The sequence below is a fragment of the Rhopalosiphum maidis genome, chromosome 4 (genome assembly GCF_003676215.2).
Source record: "Rhopalosiphum maidis isolate BTI-1 chromosome 4, ASM367621v3, whole genome shotgun sequence".
Lineage (NCBI taxonomy): Eukaryota > Metazoa > Arthropoda > Insecta > Hemiptera > Aphididae > Rhopalosiphum > Rhopalosiphum maidis.
The window spans coordinates 27,144,512-27,166,463 of record NC_040880.1 but is presented as its reverse complement, the minus strand read 5'-3'; the positions used below and the strand labels follow the sequence as shown (position 1 = coordinate 27,166,463).

Genomic DNA, 21,952 nt, shown 5'->3' with positions numbered 1-21,952 from the left:
AATCATCAAAAATGTTTAACTATAACTTCTGTATTGAAATTTTTTTTTTAAATTATTATTGACGCAATTGAAATAGTTTTAAGACTATTTAATCTACGATTGGAGTATTTTTTTTAAATATTCACTATATCGTCTGTATAGTAATATATTCAATCGATACAATTAGCTAAGAGCAATATAATATAGAAAGGTATTAATTACCATTAAACCATAATCTTGTTAATACGTTAAAAACATACACGAATACAAGCACAATATCATGTACCTACGTAGTATGTATAAAATAGCGTCATTAAATTTATAAAGACTAAGTTACCAAACATGTCTATATAAAAATACAAATAAAACTCGAATTTTAACAATTTTTATAATATACTATTATAATAAGTAGGTAGTAACTTATTATGTAAATGTTTAACTAACGAAAGTTAATATTAAATTAAATAGGTCTTACGTTTTTTTTATTAGATAATGTAGGTAGGTAATGTCTATTATACAGCTACATGGGAAATTTATATTAGACGTATTTTGTTAACTAAGTATACCTACTTATACTGTGAGATGTGTAACTATTTAATATTCATACGTTTATTTTAGTCCATATTTCTGTGAATTTGAAGTTTTCGGCTGATACTAATGAGGCATATTTCGATGTTAATCTTTTTAGACTAATAAGTATGTAAACGCAAGTCAACCTTCGTCGTACTTAAACGGAAATTTCGAGCAATAATCAGTTAAATAATATCGTCTCGTAACTCGCCGACTACATTTTGCAAAATCACGAGTATAATATATACCCAAATAATAATAATAATAATAATAATATACACGCATATATGTTATTTTAACGAACCGCATTTCATTATATGAGAGATGATATGATGATATAAGTGTTAATACATTTTCGCGTGCATGTTTCGGATAGATTCGATTTCAACCCGTTTCGAAGTGCACGTCTGTACCAAGTGAAAGCCATACAGTGCGGTATGATTATAATATATAATACTTATACATAATAATATTATATACAAATATACGATGATGTGAATCAATATATGGATTTTATGGACCATGATCCGACGATGATTCACGAGCACATATTTATATGTATGGTTGTGTGTGTGTATGTGTGTGTGTATGTGTGTGTGTGTGTGTGTGTGTGTGTGTGTGTGTGTGTGTGTGTGTGTGTGTGTGTATTTATCATGACGAAACGGCCAATGAGTTGGAATGCGTTACAAACGCATATAATAATATGAGTAATAAGTAATAACAATCGTTCGTAGGAAGCGAGAGATGCGCTCGTGGGACGAGCCGAGCGAAGTACACTCGCGTAAGTCGTAGGAGAGAAGACCGTGATCGGCGCCGGACGGCGAATTCAATGTCCATTGTGGTTTGTATAATATTATTAACATTTTGGGCTATGGGCGAAAACAATAAACATATGGTTGCAAAACTATACGGTCATATTCCAGTATGAGTACACGTGAATCATATACGAGTTATTAGTACCTATATATAGTGCAGGGAGACCGTCTCACATCAATGTTATATACTGTGGGTATTATTTTACCCACAGTAATGTATAATAAAATATTCATTCTAACGTAATAGTAGTGTTGTGTGTCGGTATACTTAAATAGGAAGTACCTAAAATAGTCATGACAGATATCTTCACGCATATAGGTACTGTGGATTCGTAATAATATTCTTACGTTACGATAAACGGAGATGTGGTTAACCGATTTAATCAATAATATTTTTATCGTTATCCTTATTTATAATATATATATATATATATATATATAATGTATATATGAATGTATTGTATATTGTATATTTATATGTTATCTCAAATAACAGTAGCCTTTTTATGAACCTATCAAGTTTCCGATAACAATATTGAATTATTTTACGATTTTTTATTTTCGTTAATTTATTTTAAACACTTTTTTACCCTTTTCAGTGATGAAGGAGTGCACGAATTGTATTCGGTTGTTTTTCATTTTTCCGAAAAAACTTTTGAATAATTTCACGATTTTTTTTCAAAAATATTTTAAAAAGAACACATAATGTATTCACCAATTTTTTGGGGAAAATTTTCAATAATTAAATGGTATTTTTTTTTCCAAGAGCTAAGCCGGGTTAGTATATGTATTACCGGAATAGGAATACTAACTTATGAAATAATAGTCTATAAATTTATTAAGACTATGTGTTAAACCGATAATGATAGGAACACCGTGATAATTACATGTAAAAAAAACATTAATAATATTATATTATTTATAATGTATAATATTTTGATATAGGTACTATTTAACATTGTATTCGTTATTTAACTAAGTAGCTTTTTCGACCATGATTTCAAAATTATATTATTTATTAGTGAATTAAATGAATATAATTCTATTAAAAACAATGATATTTACATGTAGAGTGTTAATAAATAAACGTAAAAGTCTATTTTAAGTTTTAGTTCGTTAAAACGAATTTTTTTCGATGAATGTAAAATTTTTTATAGTGTATAATAAACTTGATTTTTCAAGGATACTCAACGATTTTCATTGCGTTAAGCTTTTTATGCAGTGTTTTAAATTATTTATAATAATGAACTTGAGATAAAAAATATATACATATAGGAATTAATTATATTAGAAAAACTTGAAACATAAATTCAAAGAAGTTATTCGTTTTCAAAAGTAGCTTATGAACAGATAGAAATATAATAATATAAAAAAATATAATACATTTAATAAACATAACTTTTTAACATGAGCTCGTTAGGTAGTTTTTTTGTATTTTTTTTAACAAAATATATGCAAAACTTATATTACAGTAAACTTGATTTTTTTTTATAAATAGTTCTCATTCCTCAAGGATTTGCATTATATGGGCATTTTAATGTCATATTAATATTATGAATAATGAGTGCATAACAATAACGTACCTATGGTATATTGTAGGTATTATATGTCTAATAGTACTTACTAAATTATATTATTATTCGCTATAGATAATATCACATATTATTATAGACAGTATAGACACATTATAGTTCACCCAGATTGACAATTCTATTGTAAAAATATCCATTGGAATTTGGCGCGTCTAATGTTAGTCTAAATACTGTCTAAAGTCTAGACAATATTTCTCGAGGGGCAAAGAAAGATAAAATCAGTAGTTAGTTAATTTAATTGTACACGAGAATATGTTTATACAAAGGTAAATTAATTGTAAAAAAAAACATCCCCAGGAAAAAGAATTCCCAATATAAAAACGAATCAAATTATTATATGCTTTTAAAATGTAGCAGTGTCAGCATAATATTAAATATTTTTTTTAGTCATTCAACGATAATTTGAAATAGGACAAATTCGAAAAATACGTGAATTAACTAACGAAACTATTTAAAATAAATTGTGGGTTTACAATAGATTTAAAATAATAAACTTTCGACACTAAATAAAAATTCAGAATCTATAGATTCTAGTAAGTTATTCAAAATCGTGTTATATACATTATCCATACTGTGACAGTTGTCGATTACTTTATAAATGATATAGATGGGTAATGGGTTAGCTACGAAGAAATTGCGCTTTTCCTTTATACACGATTCTGTTCACACTCGACAATAATAACGTATATAATAATGATAGGATATTGTCATAAATATTTTGCCGCAATAACGTGTACACAAACAGAGCTTCTCGCGCTGTAGTGATAAATAAAAATGATTAATGACATAATAATAAAGTATACATTTGGCGCGGTCTTATGATTATAGACTCTAATCATATAGTAATATATATATATATCATAGTAATTCATTGCACGGCGATGACAGGAACTCGAAGGTTTATTCTGTAATCGTTCAAGATGTTATAATATTAAAACACAAAGTATACATATAAAAATACAGTGGTCGCCGCTTAATGTTGGTAATTGCTTTAGTACTAATCAAACTGATAATATAAATTGACCGATTATGCTAAACGAAAATTGCAAAAAAATACGAAACATATCATGCCAAATTAAAAAAAAAAAACAGGGTTAAGTAGGTAACTGCTCTGCTGTACAGTAGGAGTCGATAATGTACCTCGTTATTGACTATTGAATAAGTCATTGCAATAGATATGTTAAATTCGAATTCAATGATAAATCAATGTCACTATATTATCATTTATTATATTGTGATTTTGTTAAAATATGAACATACCAAACGCTCATCGAAAAATACTGTTGATTTACGCTCCATTTGTTTTTAGTTCTAGTAATTACAATTCACGAGAACCTTATACTACATTTTAGAGTATTGCGGGAAAAAATTCAAATGTCTATGAGATATAATTAAAAAAATAAATGTCTCAACTCCCAGTATCACTATAGTACACGAGCGAAGTGTATTTCAATACGACCAACACGTAAGAGTTTGTCTAAGTATTAAAATGATTATCTATTAGAATTAGACGGTAACTTCGATAGCGTGTTACTAAACACTCAAGTACTTGTTGATACATTAGAACCATTGATTACAATTAAGAATTGTATTATTACACCGGTGTACAGCATTCAATCAGTACTTATACTTTTCAATAACAATAAACGATTTATAACATTTCCTATGATTATAATGAGCCGTGGTGACCATATCATTTAATATGTCATGCATATTATTATACTTATATACATTAAATTAATTATTAAAAATTATATTATGATATAATATTTTTGTATGTATTTTTTTTTTTACTGTGATTATGATGAAAAGTAAACATTTTAAAAAAAAAAAAAAAACCGGCAAACGTGTAGTCACGTCGGACGGGGAAAAAGACGTGTTGATAAAATAACAGGTTTTTGTTTTGTTTGTTCTTACGGTGTTCCTTATACCCGTGACATTTTTCCGTGCTTCCGATGAGATTATACCTCAGAGTCAGTTATGTAACAAGCAGACACAATTGTTAATAATCGGCTCACCACAGTACCAAGTAGGTAGCGAGGTATGGTTAAAGGTATACTTAATTGTATTATATCCTAAAACGATAATAATAATAATATAGGTACCTAATCAATGTCCGTACAACGTATCCCTTTTGATGGGTTATCTAAAATTATTACGTTTTATTACGTTTCCAGTTTGGCGTGACGCAACGACGATATATACATATTGCAGCATTATGGTTTCACCGTGGTCGTGTATTTTATTGGCCAGTAGTAAATTATTTTATTTTTGATAAAATCAGTACGATTTATAACCGGATTTGAGAAATTGGTGGATTTTAGTACAACGGCTATACTATTCTGTACATGTCACTATAGGTTAAACGTTGAAAGCTCTCTTTACCATAAAACCACACACGCTTTACGTCAACTAACGCGTTGATGTAATATTTTGTTGTCATTCCAGTGCTTAAATAGTCTCCTTGTGGGTGTTGATTAATATAACTGTATTTTTTTTTATTTAATCAAGTAAATTGAAATGTATAGCATGCGTTAGTGAAATTTCTTAATAAGAAGATTCATATTAAATTATAAGATAAGTTGGATTATGACTTTATGAGAAAGACTTAAAAAAATGTTAAAAACATAAAAGTCTTTATCTGATATGTCTTTTCTTAAAATATAAAACTAAAATATATATTAAAGTAATATTATAGTTAGGTAGACATCAGATAGTACCTTTTTTCCGCGTAAAACATATAGATTTTAACATTTACACATTTATACATACACACCTACACACGGCAATAATTAAGTTTGGTTCAAATACCTGTTTTTAATTTTTAATAATTTTTTTTCAAATTTCTCAGATCTTCAAAGCACATAATATTAATATATATTATACTCGTTTGATCTTATACATTGAATTTATCCGACACTTATCCTACATATAATTTCCATGATGTGTATAAGTGTTTAATGTACATTTAATTTAATTTGCATCCATTTACTATACTTATATTCGATTGCATATATTTAGTTATTATTAAAATTTAAAATATTAACTGCAATTGCGTAATCGTGATTTAAATTGTAAACGCTCACGAGATTGTAAAGATTGTTGTTCGAAAATATTAAAAAAAAAAAAAAACAATGTCAAGTTTAAAAACTTGAACCATAATAACCCATAGGTATGGGACGTATGGTACAACACAATAATTCTTAATAATAAATACATCTACACAAATAAATGCGCACATCTATAAATACTCCACCAATGATAATCATCGTGTAATCAATGTTTGTAGTGTGTTATACAGTATTAATTACAGTCAATGATTTCAGTATTTTCTTTCGCTTGCGAATTCGCTAAAAAATGAAAACCGATGAAAACTATACCCGACGACATTATGTTTCTTATCACACACGCGGTACACAAGAACATAACACGAGCAGTTCTTTTTGTTAGTGCCTTAATGGGTATACGCACTTAGGCAACTTGAATGTTTTATTATTTAATGGATCAAATGGGTCATGAACGACGAATTTTAATCACGATTGGCACGTATGTTACTTAATCCGTCATACATATTATTATTATAATACAGTAATAATATATATATATATATATACAGTAATAACATTCAATATTTAGAGACGTGTGGTGACCTAAACGCACGGTTAATAGAAGTGGTAGCTGTTCAGAGCGCTGTTTTAACGATTTGAAAAATTACGATGAAGCGTGACCTGACGATAGGCGGCTACATGTACCTATGTTATAAATATGATTACTGTTTTATTAAAATAAATTATAATAGGCCGCTGTTACAAGTGAGTTATGGTCGTGTTCGTGTGTGTTGTATGCGCATAATAAATTTGTGTAATTAATTTGCCAAATTCATTAAGTGAGTACGTAAATAGCCCTAAAACGGATCGACTCATCAACTAGTTTTAACCAACTATATAATTAGTAATTACCCAACAACATATAATGTTCATTTAATTATTATAAAAATATTATAAAACCAAATCAGAACTTAGCTTATGAGATAGGTACCAACATAAATAATGAAAAATGCATTTTTTGATTAATGACAAATAGAAAATGGAATTTTTTTTTTTTTTTATAATTTATATCTAATAATATAATATGCAATCACGACTAAAGAGAGTACTATCAGAAAATTTCCATTTAAAATAAGATAACTATATAATAATGGAACTATATATTTCTATTTTTATTTTTTTACCTCAGTAGCTATTAAAGTATAGAATTTTGAATATTATTATTTAACATGGGTAATTGTCCTAAAACATTCATGATATATTATAGCAATATAGGTACTATATTTCTATAATAAAAGCAATTTCAAGCAATATCTTTTCAATCAATGAAAATGAAGGTCATTTTATAAACTGAATGATTATGATAAAACATTATATTATTTTGTATTGATGATTTTTGGACATGAATAATTGGAAAAATAATCAAATAGGTACGTTTCCAAGGCTTTAAAAATATTTAAACATTTTCTACGAATTTGTTTTAAATTATAGATAAAATAATCAAAATGGTTTATGATATAATTAAATTAATAATAATATTATATTATTTTATCCTATAACTATTAGCTAAGAAGAGTATTGTTAGCTCAATACGTGTGTTCTTGAATAAAAAATCGTTACTTAAATATCAACATTTCAATATTGCCTATATTATACGTAAACCACCAGTCTTAATATATTAATGTTTTAAATATTATTGTTAACAATTTTCAAAATATGTGAATAGTGTATATAAAACATATTTAGAAAATAAGCCCAATAATTTAATTATTCTTATAATTTTAGTATGTGTACTATCTTATTTGTATAATTGTATTTTAATGCAATATAACTTGTTAAGTTTAGATCATGCAATCCGGTCTTTCTTCGGTATAGTAAGTATATTTTATAGGTGAGAATAAAAATAACGTGAGAAACTTTTAACAGATAATTTTACTTTGTTTCTTACCGATTGTACTACATCAGTCATGTAATAATCTTGTTTTTATAATTTAAATATCAAAATGTAATCCGTGAATTTCGCTGTGTTATGAAATATAAAGGTAGTTGTTGGGGATTTGGTGTCACAGTTTTTTTTTAAACAAAAGCAAACATTATCGCGATAAGAAAGAAGTTGTGAAACGTCATTAGAGCGGAGTGAGAGAATCTTCAGCATTCCATCCATGACAGTTGGAGGCCGACCATTCGACCCCACAAATTAAATTAAATAAAACAACAAACAATAAGTTCAAAGTATAAAATAATTCTAATGCAAATCCTTGCACTAATTATATGTTGGAGACGTGTTGGGCTACAAATCAAAATCCTTCCGAGACTGATGAGTTGAACGAGCGTAATTTGGATTTATATTTTGTCACGACAAAATGACGGAGTCCGATAGAGAAAGAAATGCGGTCTTAAACAATAATTATAAAGGACCGTGGACCTAGATATATGGTATCATATAATATAAAAAAAAAACAACATTAGAGTACTTCTATTTCTAAGGCCATAATATAATTTTATAATAACTACCTAAAATAAAACCAAGATCCGAACATTGGTAATATTATGTTTTATTGCTTATAGAACTAATTTAATTCAAAATAATTATTTACAAGACATTATACCTATATCACACATAAACTGAAATTAATTAATTATATTAAAAAAAAATATGTATGCCATCAATCTGTTTTATACATGTGAAATTCCAATGATTATTGTTATAAATATGACAACTACACAATAATTAACATAAATATTAGTAATAATCATATAAATTCTAAATTAAAAATATTTTATAATGAAAAAAGAACATAAAAATGGACTAAATATTACATTTAAATTAAACGACAATACAATATTATATTATACTATATTGTAATATAATTATATTATAGGAAATTAAAATGTTAAATCAATATAGTATTTAATATTATAATAATATTTGTCTTATTCATATATATCATATAACATCAAAATGTATAGAATATACATATTGTACCTGTGTAAATAATATATTAACCACGATTTATGATTTTATCATAGTGTAAGCTATTAAAATATGTATGCCATAAGGTTATGTCACTGTTTGATATACCTACAGTATTTTGTATTCTCATCATAATCAACTTGGATAAATATTATACTGTTTGTTGTTACGAATTATTTCCTATAGTCAACTACTTTGATTCATAAAACATGACACAACTATTTTTGTATACTTTCCTTTCAATCAAAATAGTACAGTGCCCAACAATCATGTAGTGGTCAGTTACTCTTTAGGTGTAGCCTATTTCCTACTCGCCCAAATAATTTCCTACTTTTAACAACAGTCGAAATATTACTTGATGAATATAAAAATTGTATTGCTTATATACTTTCAAAATATAATATTATATACCAATAATTTATAATAAAAAATGAAAATTGTAGAATAACATTTTATTGGGGATATTATATTAAATGTATATGTGCTAAATCTTCGATGTGTATATTATAACATTTATACAGGCATATTATCTAATAAAATCTTGTCGTTATTGTAGTTATATAATTTTTATTTTAGAATGGATTCAAACTTTAAAAATAACCGAATAAAAACGGATTTTGATAGGTGTACAATGTAACAATCGATTAGTATTAAGCACATGTGTTTGGCTAACTAAACTCGAGCATAGGTCACCACAGCTGGTTAATGATCACGATGGTCTTTATCAACACGTAAGTATACGTCACGGATATTTCATGTATAACCCCGGGGAAGCCGCAAGTACACTGAAAATAATGATAAATGAAATTCACATTAGTTCTCTAGTGTACGCCCCGTGGAAACGCTTGAAGACATTGTATTAGTGCCGAACGATTACAACCGGTTCACTACTATTTTCGAACGCGTGCCAGTAGAACTGTAATAACTTTAAACGGTCATAATGTGAGCACCTGATATTAAGTTTAATCCTAAGTAGGATCCATTTTAGATGATTCTAAAATAATATGATATATTACTTCTAAACCCCAAATACGTAGGTATTCGAATTATACCTTAGATAAGTAGGTACCTATTTAATTTTCTTTTTACCAACTTCTAATCGTCTTAATTTTATGATGGATACCAATTTTAAAAGTATATTTTTATTTAATCGAGATAAAATTAATCATAAAATTAAATTTGAATAAAGCTTTTATTCGACATTTCCAATAAACATAATATAACACTTTATACCACAATTAGATTACCTAGTAATATACAATAGTTTATAATCAAGTAGCTCATATCATATAAACCTATCAGTTTTAGATTGTCTGAAAAATTAAAAACGTTCACCAAATATTCAATATTCCTGCTGTTAGATTAAAAAAGACTGTATTTAAAAATTATATGCAATATTTAACAGAAAAGATAAAATTATCTAAAAAAATAATAATTGTCTTAGAATCTTTAATTTTTAAAATAAAATTATATATGTTTTTGCTAAGTGAAATATTAAAAACAATTTCATTTTTATGTATACTTTGCATTTTTATTAACGTTGGTCCATAATATGATATTAATACTTTTAACATTTCTAAATGGTTCTTGAGATGACTTTTCATGACTACCATTAACAACGCGATATACATTTTAACCCTTCAACTTACATGACCACTAATTATTAAAAGTTTTTAAGTTGTAACATTATGTAATACATTTAAATTATTAGATCTTATTTAACTTATTGAACAGGAAATCTTGACCCTCATTCTTTATTTTAATCAAAGTAAATTAAATTAAGTATGAAAATATTAGAAGCGCAACTTCATTATGAGCGTATACCATGGAAATAACATGTTGATATCTATCTTTTTTTTTAGGTACATTTTAAGTCACATAATACATATTATAATATCATAAATACATAATGCATATACCGTGATAGGAAAACGATTTTGGATTAAGTAATATTTTGATGCCCTAATTAACAATTCAACATTCACAGTTTATTAAAACATATTATATCTATTCATAATAATTCTATTGTATTAACGCTTCAATAAAACCCTAGACTGAATAATCTAGTCGATTAATCGCGTTCAAACATTACGTCTTAGTACAATTTTGAAACAACTAGTTCAAACAATCGAGTTTCAAATAAATATATTTAAAATAATCCGTTTCTTACGGAGACGTTTTAAGTTAAGTGAAATTTTTTTCATTATTGTTTGTTTTTTAATACCGTTCGGAAATAATATTCTGTACGTGTGCGATATTATTCTTCGTATGGTCGTTTCTTTTAAAATGTATACCAATAAAATTATTTGTTTTTGATATATTGACCATTGTTAGTAATAGTATGAGTAAAGAGGTACATGTACTGTATACAATATTATATAAGTTATTGAAGCAATTATTTCGTTTAAACTTAATACGCCTCCGGATCAGAGAGAAATAAATTGTTAGACATATTTCATTAAGGTGAGCGTGAAAAGTAGTCTCATTCTCAATTGTCCGCCTATTGTGTTTACGTAGAGTATATTTTAATAAACATCTATGCCAACAACAAACACTATGCATCTTTCTTTCTTGTTTCGGCAATTTAATACGTTTGGATATAATCCAACTAGGGTAAAGTATTTATTTATTGTACAATATCAAAATGTCTATTCAAAACTCTACTACTACACTATACTCGAAAAAAATTTACATTTTGATTATTTATTGTAATTTTCAATAAAAAATTGTTATAAAGTTAATACTTTTAAAATGATGTGTGAAAAATATAACGTGTTTAATGACCATGTATACTATGTAAGTAATTGTTTTTTTTTTTCTTAAATTTGATATAATAATATAAATTATAAAAGCTATACCTTAATGACATTTTTCAATTATTGATTTTTAATTTGACTCAAATAATAATATGTTGTATCATAATAATTTGTTATCATAAATATTTTTTTTAGTATAGTGTATTTTAGGTTTTCAGGTCGCTAAACTATCTCTCCATCTATCACTAACTCCCGCTTCTACTATGTTCAAATGAATATTTAAATCCACTGCTTTGCATCTTTCTGAATCATAATACTTATATTTATAGTAGGTAAAAACCTATTTTAAACTTTAAACAAAATATAATATTGTTATAATTCTTTTAATGTTTATCTATTTAAAGGATATTATCTTTTGATTACAAAAAGAAACTTATGTAACACACAATACATAAACGACGATTTTCGCACATTACAAATATTAAAGGATTACGAAATTAAAATAAAACATAATGCAAAAAGTACAAAACGAATTGACAACTATCAACAGAGCTACAGAGCCCTCCAGTATTGTTTTCGAAATATCAAGTAACTATATACACATTTACTGTACTATGTTTACTACAGATTATATTTGATATCTAATAATAGATTTTGTTTTGTTGTATATCGGTTGAAGAAAAAAACTGAAAGTACATTTATCGTGAATCGCTTTAGTCATGACGCTTCCAAACTACAGGGTTCTGTAATGTCCTTATTCCGTGGTCATAGTCGTGCAGTGATTCACATTACAAATCGTGGCCAAATACAATAATAATTAGTTCATCGTAATATTCTGAGCATTCGTTTCATCACAAAATCAAAGAACTATATAATATCAAATTATTTAGGGTATATTATTACCTTTTTTTATATTTAAAATACGGATCGTAATGGTATACTATACAACCATACTGGAAATTACTGTAATTTGAGTGATTTATTGCAACCAAAAGAAGAATTCTTATGTAGGACAAAATTACCAAACATCTAACACGTGGTCGTTACACTTAAGAATACATGACAATTATATAATATACAGAAATGGTCTAGTCTAGAAATAATAACATTGGTTTTTGTTATTTAGACTAAAACGAATTTATATATGTATTGGTAAACTTTTAGGGTATCAGAAATATTTTCATAAAATGTATCACGCACAATTTTCAGTATACCATGAACAGTAAGCGATCGAATTTGAATTATTTACTACATTGTACGAATGGTATTATAATATTTTTTTTTTTTTTAATGTGAATTATAACAAAACTCCGATTTTAAGAAAATAAATAGTGAAAAGCGCACATTGGTTTAAAACCTATAAAATAACTTCGTATACCTATACAATATTATAGAAACATTGTTTGGTGGCTCGATATCGTTGATAAATATATACATATTACCCAATATTATAATAACAAGTATATGTTTATGTAACGAGTATTAATACATATATATATAGAGTATGCATAATATGATACATATACGTGCATATTATATACAGTTCAAATATTATAATCGTATTATCTATAGAATTGGCACTTACCGGTTTAGTAAATATTCGGCGGATCGGTTCGATAAGTGTGTGGGCGTATGTAATATATACGTATATATATATATATATATATATGTATGTATTGCCTTGGGTCAGTACGTTTCTATGTATATATATATATATATACGATATACTTATATAGGTAACAACACGGTATGTATCGGCGTATGGCGTGTGTTGAAGACTCCGTCGAGTCGATTATATTCGGCACAAGACACGTCGTCGACTATCATATATTATAGCCGTAGGTATAATGATATAATGTACAAAATACAGCGTGTGTATATATATTATATGGTCGTCGTCGTATGCGCGGAATCGCGTCGGCCGCGGCGCTAAGTATGTGATATATCGGAGAGAGAGGGTCCGTCGTCGCTGCTCGGGCACCGGTAGTGTTTCCAACTCGCGTTTACGGACGTGAATGGACGACGGTACAGACGACAACGACTACGATGATGATGTTTCCAGACGCACACACGTCGAGGGTGTCGTCTTCCTTTCTCTCGTCGGCGCCCCCCACCCACCCACCCACACATACACGCGCGCGCGAGCCGGACTCCGTGATCATATTAATATTATTGTAATCGGCCGAACTTCGGGGGAAGAAATACAATACATAATGCTATTATGTACGTTAAACGATGTACATCACTGGTGCAGCCGTTCTCGCGCGGAGCGAAAAAAAACCGGGTCAAGGCGATCGTCCGCTAAGAAAGAAAGAAAAAATAGAAAAATTGCGACGGAAAATAATATCGCATGTATTTGGTATTTGGAGGTACACGTCGCATCCAACCTGCGATTACACGCCGCATTATGATTTATGTACAGATTAGGTTGTAGGTTAGGTTAAATTGGGCACCTAACCTGGTACCTGGTATATAATACGTCATGGTGCTTTTTCGGCCAGATGTAACTCCTACACGAATAACCTTTTCACCTGAAAAAAATTAGGGTAATATATTCTACATTTCAACATTTTTACTTGAGTATACGATTGTGGAATTGGAAATCTCAAAATCTCAAAAAGCTAAAAAAAATCATAACTGAATACAACTGATCTTAATTATATTAGATGAAATGTATATTATATTGTTATATAATATGTTGCTACCTTTGCCTAAAAGTATTGACGAAGTTCATGAAACGATTAACTTATGGATATTAAAAAAACCCGCTTTGAACAATTTGTTTAATAAAATGATTATCATACCTATATTATAGTATTTTCTTGTATAGAAAATACAAAATTTCTCTGTTTCAATGAAAATATATCATTAAACGGTACATTTAATTAGTGTACAAAATAATTTCCTCAATTATTTACAATTCGTAAATTTTAAAAATCAATATTAAATACCATCAGTTTTTACTTTGCTTCCTGACAAAAAAAAACCATGTTTTTTTTATTAATATTATTATTTTGTAGGAGTTAACACTATCTTTGATTATTAGTCGTATAATTAGGAGATTACCTAAATTTAGGGGGTTTTTACTCGAACCGCTTTCGTTACCGCGTGTTATATCTCTTTCGATTACTTTGGCGTTTTTTACCGAACTACTCACTCTTTCATAAATATTATTAAAAAATAATAACTTAGGCTCGAACTTTAATACTATTAGAAAAATTACCAAGATAATGCATATTGTTGCAGGTGCGGATCCAGAATATATTTACTACGGTGGGGGGAGGCAATACCATGTGCGTATCGTATTTTATGGGCTGCCAAAAACAGACATCCTAGAATTTACCTGTGTGGCAGAGTCTACGAGGGTGCTATCGCGCTTGCTCCCCCCCCCTTGAATTCGCGCCTGTGCTTTTGCGCATTGAAAAAAAAAATTATGCACTTTAAAACAAAAGAATAAATAATAATTAAATATACTTGATTTTTCTTTATTGGTGAATTTGCTCAACATTGAAAATTATAATTATAATATTATTATAATTTCAATTTAAACTAAGGTATTTTTTTCCCCATATGATTTATTTCTATGATTTTGACAATTGGCAGTAACCACAAGTTTTTTAAATTTACTATATTTATAAAATATTATAGTACGAATTAATAACGACAATTTATTCATAATAGATACATGTACAGTAGAGCTCCGATTATCCAAACGCTTATCAACCGGAAGTCCAATTAACCGGACGATAGACAAGATTAACGGCTTAAAAATTTATTTTTTTCTTTTAAAATATGTTATTGTATTTATAGCTTAGTATTTTTTAGTTAAATATTATAATAAAATTATTTGTTTATTGTTACAAACTTCAAATTATATTACATACATATTAATAATAAATATATTTATACAATATATTCATATAATTATATAATTTTTGATATGTCATATGTCAATCATTCGATATTTGCAGCTTATCCGGACCACCCTCGACATTAATCAGTCCGGATAATCGGAATTCTACTCTATAATTCTATAGGCTCTGAAACTCTGATGAATATAAATACCAATTATTGAACGCTATAGTCATGTAATCGCAACGAGATCAAAATCTCACGTATTTTAATTATATCTATGTTACTATACCTACTATAAGAATTGTATTAATCGTAAAGTATACGCTAAAAGCCACAATTATCGAAAGTGCACTAAGAATCTTCATATCATACATTTAAAATTAAAAACTTACGAGTGATTACTAAAAACTTTTAATATTGAATAATAACGTAACATTTTTAGAACACAATCATGATTTTTACAATTCTTTGTAATTAATAATATAGAAAAATTAATTGATAATTTAGTATTATAACTGTAAGTATATTACGGCAGATAATAATTATTAATGGGAAAGAAATTAAAATAATAAAGTGTGTAATAGAATTATGCGTAATAACCCTCGCTACATCGATCATCAGTCATCGCCAATTAAAAAAGTTATATCACAATAATTATAAACATTTGTAAAAGTTACAATTTTTTTCCTGAAATTATGTATTATTTAATTGTTTTATAAATTGTAAAAGGTTTACGTGAGCCGCCAGTTATTCTTCTCAACTGACCAACTGTTATATAAGTATTTGAATATTTCTATATAAAAACTAAAGATATGTAGTTTTTTTAATCCCCTAAGTAGGTTTAAATAATGAAAGTTGTCCATTTAAAAAAAAAAAAACATTTCGTGCATATTATACATTTTTAGAACAATTGAGATGAACAATAATATGCGTCAAATCAGTATTGCACATATTTAGGGGGGTGTTAAATGATCATAACCCGCCCCCTCCTCACCCTCAGAAATGTTTTCCTCGATGAAAATAATTTTATAACCAATTTCAACTGTTTTTATGTTTATTTCAGGTAATTTTATTATCATTAACGCTACCCTAGTAGTGCGTCCCAACACTGCGTATAGCATAAACTTTCGATACACATTGTCGCACAATATTACGAAATTCCGACGGGGTGGTATAATAATAATATTAATTTCATAATTATAATATTTTACCCGCCCCATCGGAATTTCGTGAGATTATGTGCATATTATTATTATTATGTCAAACGGAAACCGACTTCGCGGTTGTGCGTTCCGAAGGACGACACAGCGAACGCGCGTGTGAAGGAACACGCCTGCTGGCGACGGGACGTTAGTCGAACGGACGAACGGGATGGTGTCTTAATCATGTGGGAAACCCTTTTCGAACGCACCTGTGCGTATATCGAAAAACCTTGACCGGACTACATATTGTTATAATAATAATATGATGTACACAAATATATACTATAATAATATATTGTGACTGTTGTACACAGTTGTATATAACAACGATATATTTTAATGTGTAAACCGACCACGCAATATGAGTCGATATTACAACAATTTTGAGGTTTTTAATTACGCCAAAAGTAATTAATTGCAACAAAAAAAAAAACATACAACATTATATATATATTTATATAAATATATATATGAGTCCGTGTGTATTTACTATTGTTTATATGGCTATATATTACAATAAATAATGCATAATAGACATTTGGATGTGCTAATTAAATAAAGTATATAATTTAATAATTTAATTAACTTTAATATTGTAATATTTTGATTCGTGGACATATTTTGTTTTATTATTTACTATAATATTGATAAGACTATCAGAAATAATAAGCCTATATGAATTATTAAAATGATGAACTAATAGGTAAACACACTGGTATTGAAATTTAAATAAAACAACGTGTATGTAAAGTAAACTTGATGGTTATGTAAATAATTGTTAGTTGTTACCCATGTTTTTTAGGCGAAAAATGATTCATTTTAATTAATAAAGACACAGGATATATTTAAAAATGTTTAGTAAATACTCGTAGGTTTTTATTAGTAATTCACATTCGATAATACCATCAACATAAATGCATCGTCTTCTAAAACAGGTTTTAAATCAAAATCTCAAGCATTCGTGTAACATAATATAATATATTATAATACAATTTAGTATAAATACATAAAAAACAACGTTTAACTAGTTTATAATATAAAAGGTTAAAAGTCATTACGCAAGTATGATTTCCGATGTTTCATATAGAAGGAAGATACATATTTTGTCAAAATTATATGAACTTTACATTTACGACTTTCTCTAATATTGGGAATTTTATAATGTTATATGTTTTCATTCTGATGTTTACCGGCAAACATTAGTCATTAACAACGAATTGTACAACACGCAAAAACGTTTCAACCGAAATTATTAAAAATAAAATAAATACTTTTAATTGCTATAAAAATTTTAATAAAGACATTATTAAAATGAATGACACCAGTTTAACTATTAATAAAACAGTTTTTAACGAATAAAAAAGGTATTTTAATGTCTAAAATAGTTATATGAATATATTATTATATTATAATAGTTTACAAGATATACAATAATTCACTTCCTATTAAACATATTATATACTCATATTGTGTACCTACAATTGGAAAGTTAGAAATAAAATATTCAAACATATATTTCTTCTTATTTTATGGATATAAGTTGGAGAGTTGATTATCTAATTATTTTAGTTAAATATTTAGAACTAGAGAAAAAGAATAAATTATAATGAAACAATACTAATGAATATTAATATTCGAAGATAGTATTTACAATTTTTAATGCATTTTCTTGAAGTTATCTAAGTATTGATTATTTTTCAAATATTTTATTTGCAGCTATTTTCTTTAAAACAACTTACACATATTTCAAGTAACTAAATAAAACTCCGCCACTCACAATGGTGAACATCTAAAACTTTCAAAATTGAAAACCAATAGTTATCTAAGGAATTACAAGACAACTAATACATTAATGTACAAAATTATTAATTAAAAATGCTTCGTATACCGTATAACAGCGTAGATTTAATCTAAATATTGTCAAATATTTTGGCTACATAAAATCAAAAACATCTTGTTTATTATTTATTTTCATTACAATTAATTGTTTAAACTAAAATATATTGATAAACAAGAGAGTAGCTGAGTGCACCTCCCGCACCTCAACCAACCGCTTCATGATTTTTTAATTAAAAAAATAATCGTTTTTGAAAAATCTTTCGGTAGGTACCTATAGATGCTAAACGATAATCCGGTATTTCGACAACCTTTGACGTATCCTCATCTATCTATCTATCTATCTATCTAACTATCTACATATTCTACGTATAGCTGAATGTAATACCACATTTAAACATCAATATCGTATCGGAGATTATTAGCATAAGATCAAATGTTATCACGCGATCCGAGTTAAATCGTTGTGTCGCGTTTTTGTATGTGATGAATGATAATTGTAAATCATCGTCTTTTATCTCAGATCGGCACGGTGTAAGCTATACAGTATTATACTGCTGTAGTGCCATTACGCGTGCACTGCCTATAATAATATAGTCTGTCCTCGGGCGTCAAACGATTATTTTTACCTGACCGATTACACGGGAGAGCGTGTAAATAGTTTTCTAAACACGGACGTAGCGTGGATAGGTGTATAGCGGGTACGAAAAGAAAAAATCATTTTCGACGCGTCCACCTCAAAAGTCAAAACGCAAATTATTATTCTTATTTGCTGCGCGCCTGCGGCGTGTCAAATGTATAATATATTAATCGAAATATATCTGTTTCGAACGTTTTAGGTAATATATTATAACTCCGTGTGTTTACAGCCAGGTTTCCCACGACTGGTGCGCTTGTAAAGTTCACCAATAATCAAATGGACAAGTGCTCGTAATTTATGCGCAGTGTTCCGACGACTGCGGGTGTATTATTTGTCAAGTTCCTATATTCATAATTTCGCCGTCACTTGTAGCCGTTCCTTCGCCTCGTTTCACATTATTTGCCGACAACCATCTGGAAGAGCGTCGTGGCGATGCGGTGACCAATAATTGTATAAGTAAACCGTTCCGACGGTGCATGGCAATAATTGTAACTATCGGTACCAAAATGTGTTGCCCAAGTAGACATCTATCGTAGGAATGCGGAATGTGGTAATATCTGTGATCTTATCGAATGGATACGCGTATTATGCGCATGCACAAGATAATAACATAATATTGTACGTAGAGTAAGAACGACGACCGTACGACTGAGAATATACCTACGTCAATGTCTCGCTACGGAGAAGTGTTTACGCGTTCTTTACCGGACGAACGGTGTGCACTCGATGTCTGGATGGTTGACCATCGTGTAAACGAATGTCGAAAACTTATACACTGGAAACGTCATGTAGGTATTATATCTTTTCGAATTCATTTACCTCTGTAACGTAACTTATTTGGAAATAATTTTTTAACGGTACAAAATATGATGAATATTTTTTTTTTTTTTGTATTTTAGCAGTCTTTGAAGTTTTTATAGAATCGTAACATATATCAAGTAAATCTATCCATTATTATTACGATATTAACATATGAATAACAAACCGATAATTTCTATTTACATAAAACACAGAAAAATAATATGCAATCATAATACATAATGCTTTACATTATAAAAAATAAATGTGTTGTAATATTCAAAAGAGGGGGGCAAAACGCTATAAAATGTCGGGGGCAACTGGACCCTCCAGATTACGACTATGATATACCTACTTAATTAAAATCTTCGCCAAACATCAGTGAGTAATTACTTGGGAGTTATTTTCCTTGTAAACAATGAGAACAATATAAATAATTCTGAGATAATACGCATACACTACGACAGTAGTTGGTATATTTTAATCTCACGGCTGACGCTGAAATATTTATAGTTGAGAATAGGTAGACGATACAGCATATTCACATACATTGCACATATTCTACTAACATATCTTTTATTTATTTTTATGCAAATAATTTAATATTATTATATCTCAAATTGCAATAAAATGCGCAACTTAAAATACGCATTGTAAATTATTGTAATTTTACTTATAATCCCCATCTTAACGTTTCTTTCAGTAAAAAAAATCCACATATTTTATGTTGTTGATAACATGCATGACCTATCCACATTTATTTATTGTATGTAAAGAGATTTTTACTAAACTCACTCGTTTTTTGGCACCAAATGTGTACAATTTATCATTCAACGTAGACACTATAATATGCAATAAGCACACGTTTTATAATACTGTGACAGTCATTTTATATGCACTAATATTCTAAATACCTTCATTATACCTATAACTTATAAACCTAATAAAAAAAACATACCTATAGCCAGGTAACAAATATAATAGATATAATAATAATAGTCAGAAATAATTTGAATTGAAATAGACAGATCAAAATCATAGATCTTAGAAATTATACCACGAACTTTATTCTCACAATTGGCCGCTCATAATGAATTTATAATTTATTTTTTCCGGTCACGATGGAACGCGCGTAACGATGGTCTCCGGAAGTATTTTTTGGCCATAACATAAAATATAAGTAATAATACTAATAACAAAATGTAACTCGGTGTATAAGTGTATAATTTTAGATTCTAACAGTGAAATGATGTGAAAAATATAATTATATACATTTATATACAATTATATTATTTTTATTTAAAAAAGGTGATCCAAAAGGTTCATGTAAACTAAGTTCGTTAAGGATTAGGTAATATCAATAGTTAATACCAATATATTAATTTTTTTTTTTGTGAATTTTTTAAGACGCTAAAACAATATCTATTAATATAACCGTTGAGAAAATTTGAAGAAACTGTTTTTCAAGTACGATGATTTATTTTTATTTATTTATAATGACAATACTCCACTATTATGTTTCTTGGTGAGCGGCGGATGCAGTGGCGTGGCAAATGATAATTTCAGAGGTAATTGCCTCTGAGATTTTTCTTTAATAGGAGAGTAGGTAGTGATCAGCGGGCCCTCTAATTGTAAACGTAATATAATACTCAAGAGGTAGTCAATACTGATCTGAAAATAATTGATTTTATTATATTATTATGCATTAGTTATATCAATTTATGTTAACCACCCCCTCCCATCGTTTTTTGAATCTATAGTAATGGATGGACCCTTGATGTATTTTTCTTTTACGTAAATGCATTTTTTTTATGATTACAAAAATAAACAATATATTAGAATAACTTAAGTTATACATTTTATGTGTAGATACTCGTATATTTCGTCG

At 28.1% G+C, this 21,952-nt stretch overlaps 1 protein-coding gene across 1 annotated transcript in view; it reads right to left on the bottom strand.

Moving 5' to 3' along the window:
* The window catches only part of LOC113559619 (nuclear pore complex protein DDB_G0274915), a 47,731-nt gene extending 33,992 nt beyond the window's left edge, over nt 1–13,739 (bottom strand). The window contains exon 1 of the mRNA XM_026965367.1: nt 13,319–13,739. The gene's annotated coding sequence lies outside the window, so the exon portion shown is untranslated. The remainder of the gene's footprint in view (nt 1–13,318) is intronic.
* Nucleotides 13,740–21,952: the final 8,213 nt, after the last annotated feature.